Below are 4,161 nucleotides of genomic sequence, written 5' to 3'. Positions count from 1 at the left end.
GATGTGGGGCACTCAGCCGATCGATGGGCAGCAGGCAGCGGGCAGCTGTGATTGGTGGCCTGCTGGTGCAGCCGCTGCTGTGAGCTACAGGAAATACCAAGAGGAGGGAGAAAAGTAAGGGGAACAGCTGGGGTAGTTGCTTTAATTAGCAAACCTTTGATCTGCACACTGCCTTCCACGTCATTTGTTAATAAACTGGCTAATAAGTTAGGCTCCTCCAAAAATGTTAGCTTTCAAAGCGCTGGTTAGAGATGGGGGCTCAGATGTGCACTTCAATAAGAAAAAGGACTTCAGGCGTAAGTTGAAAGGGCAAAAAATATCTTGAGAGCATTATGAGGCTCGTCAAGAAACTTAGAGGGGGGGGGGCATGGTGGCACAACCCGATAAGTTCCCCCACTTACAGGCTTCATTGCCCGCGGGGACACAGGTTCAAGTTTGGACTGATGTCATCTCCCAATCCTCTTCCCACCTCTTCTCCGCCTCGCTTCCTGTCATTACTTCACTGCCCTGTCCAAATAAAGGCATAAAAAGCCAAAAAATAAACCTTAAAAAAAAAGAAACTTAGAGGGGGAAAATGATATGATGTTACATGATATTACATGTCATATGATTTTAAATCATTTAAATCATATGACATGTTAAATACTTCATGAGAGTTTAGCTGCAAATTGCATAAAGGATTATTGACATGAACCTGGGAACTTTTGAAAACTGAGTGAAACCTTGAAATTCTCTGGCAACCTGCCTATCCCACAAAATATTAACGTCCAGCTCGGTTCATCTTCATTGACCCCAACTCAATACCACGAAACGTATGAGTTATATTTGATGACCAACTTGATTTCTCTCGAGGTCTTGTGGGTTCACACTCTTTAATATTCTGAAGATTAAACCCTATTTCACACAATATGCTACACAACTTCTTGCGCAGGCCCTGGTTATACCTAAACTAGTCTACTGCAATGTCATTTTAATAGGCCTGCCCTCATGTGTGGTGAGACCGTTGCAGACGATTCAGAATGCGCCGGCACGTTTGGTCTTTGATCAACCAAAGAGCACACATGTAACTCCTCTGCTGGTCACCCCTCACTGGCACCCTGTGGCTGCTAGGATTACATTTAAATCCCTCAGTCTGGCCTATGAGACAGCCACTGGATCGGCACTCGCCTGTTTAAATGTTATTAATCAGCTCTATTTGCCCTCTGATAAGTGTTTGTTATCTTTGCCATCTCTCTGCAGCAAGAGATAGCAATCAACACTCTTTCCCTTCATAGTACCTTGGTGGCGAATGACCTGTCCAGTGCTTTCCCTTCCAGCAGGCTTGGTACATTTAAAAAGTTCTTAAAAACTCACCTTAACTCATCATCTGTCTAATTAGTTAATTTGCTTGAGGCCTACTCAAGTAAAGTTTTGGTATTTGTCATTGTTGTTTTTATTATTATTATTATTAATAATAATAATAATAAGAAGAAGAAGAAGAAGAAGAAGAAGAAGAAGAAGAAGAAGAAGAAGAAGAAGAAGAAGAAGATTTTTTGGTACATAATATTGCTTCTTGAATTATTTTTCATTTGTCTTATTTCTATTACTGCTTTTTTTGTTTTTATTTTATCAGTTTTCCATTTTCTTTTTTTTAATGTTTGGAAGTCCCTTAAGACAAATACTATAACCATAACCACAATATTTATGATACTCCTCCTTAGTACACATTATCCTGCCAATTAAGTTCTGCAGTTCAGGTTGAAACTTGCTTGACCAAATACTTGATACTTGACTCATACTTGTCCCTTTGTCCCCTCAGACTTCACTCAAACTTAAAGACTTGTTTGCATAATGTTTTTCTTCTTCTTTCAAACTAACTGTCTTGGGTTCACACTCATAGCTTGTGAAGAGGAGTGTTGAGACTCTTAGGGGTTTTCGTATATTTGAAATCGGATGAAAAGAAGCAGCTGTCTAGCTGGCTGGATTAGTAATCTTAAGTAGTGTTTAGCTGGGATAAGACAGTAAGGCTGTGTCTTGTATGGGAGATGTCAGATGTCTTTTTGATGAAATAGTAATACCAAAGGACTTGTTGAGCTTCCATATGCTAACTCGATATACTTAAGATTCTAATATTTAAAATGATATTACAATACATAACATTCTGAGTTGAAACAATTTCTGGGGAAACTGAATGCGAAAATACAAATGTACTGTGTGGGTTTGTGTGCCGATACCTTAAATGCTTCCTTATGAGCAAATTGTAATTGAAAAAAGACAAGAAAATAGGCAAGAAAATAGAGGCAGAAAGGTAAACACATCTGTACACACTTTACAGTCTGTTTCACTGCACTGACACAAGCACACACACATATAAAAGGACTGAATGCTGGCAGGGAGCCGTGAGGAAGTGACACTCATACACACTACACTAAAGGGGAAGGGGGGGGGGGGGGGGTGTAGGTTGGGAACTGGAGGAGGTAATGGAGAGGTAGGTCTGAGGAGCTACTGTTCTATAATTAATCCTCCAACCTGCCCCTCAAAAAACCGAAAACACTACAGAGTGCCCTTGACCTTCTCCTGACCCTGTCTACCAATCAGTGAGTGCAGAGGTTTGCCAGGCAGAAGGGGTAAAGCCTGGGGGAGACTGGGCAGACATCTTGATGAGGTCAGACTTGGAGCGGTCCATCTGGATGACCTCCCAGAACCATGGGTTCTGTGAGCTGCTGGTCTGTGTCCACACGACTCCAGAGGAGAAGCTCTCTAAGGCCTCAAGAACCTTAGCACAGCCAGTGCAGGCCTGGTGATCTCACTCTCTCTAATTCTCTCTCCATCTTACTTTTTTTCCTCCATTTTTTTTATATCTTCCCACACTCACAGAAACTGATGCTAACACTGTATAAATTGGAATGACAAACTTTCACAGAGATTGTTTTTCTACATTTTGAAACCGTTTCGAATTTTAACATTAGTTACACTAGATTTTTTTCTCAGTGCAGAGCCTTGACCTGAGATGAACTTTTGTACCAAAATCTCACACAGTAATCTCTGGGGTGTATGGGGCAGCCCCCGCCAACGTGATTAACACAGAAATCATCCCCGAGAGGCACCAGAGTGTTTCTTCCTTCCCTATCGTGAGCATCATTGAGTCATTCAGTGCCTGTAAAGTGGCTTGCGAGAAAAGTGTGACAAATGATTGAGGTTTTGGCGTGAAGGTTACTCCTGTTCAAACACTCACGTAGCAAAAGCACGTCAAGGACTTGCTTCACTTTCTCTTATGCACTGGTTGTGTGGGCTGAGATGACTATTTTAGAAAACTAATACGAGTCATTCTCTCTAGGAGATCCCTCGGATTAGCCATTTTTACCAAAAGCCCCACATAGCCGTGCTTTGTCATTGTTTGAAAAGAGACCTGCAACTTTCTATCCTGTGTGGCCAACAGTTCAATACAAACATTCAACAGAGCCTGAATGGAGCTGCAGATGATGGTGACACAAAGTATGCATCAGTGCACGTGCAACTGAGTATAGCTCTGGCTCTTAGGATGCAGAGGAGGGATCTTTGGTTAATGCTACATGTCTTTAGCTGTCTTTAGATTTAGGTCCCCACATATAGTTGTAAAGATTTAAAACGTCTGATCCTGCATAGTGTTCAAGGGCATGCATGATTTGCCCTTTACATAGTTTGAGCTCAGAATTTGGGAATCATGGCTTGGCCAGTTCATCGCAATGTGCTATCCAAATATAGAGAGAAGGGAGAGAAATAGGAACCCCGGAGTCAGCAGTGCAGACAAGGAACGGTAGAAAAAGAAAAAGCCTTGTCACCGTAAAGTGTGCAAAAATAATTTTTGATGATGATAAGAGCAGAGAAGAGGCGGGAGGAGCATCAGAGAGGAGTGAGGCTGTGTCATGCTAGGTGTTCTGAACTAGCTAAATTAACTTATTATAGAGCAAAATGTTTTTGTTAACTTTTAAAACTTTTAAAGGTTAAACTAGTCAGTGCACAAATGCAGTAAAAATGATGTCTGTTAAATGCTTATTATATAATCTAAACAAACAGGTGACCATTACACTGAAAAATAAATGGGTAAAGAACAGCACAGATTCAATATTTTAGCTGAACAAGAACAATACAAATAACCACTTATTTTTTTAATAAATGATTCAGGTTTTTTTGTTTATGTAT

This window comes from Sprattus sprattus, assembly GCF_963457725.1.
Source record: "Sprattus sprattus genome assembly, chromosome: 5".
Taxonomy (NCBI): domain Eukaryota; kingdom Metazoa; phylum Chordata; class Actinopteri; order Clupeiformes; family Clupeidae; genus Sprattus; species Sprattus sprattus.
Note: the sequence above shows the minus strand (reverse complement) of the source record.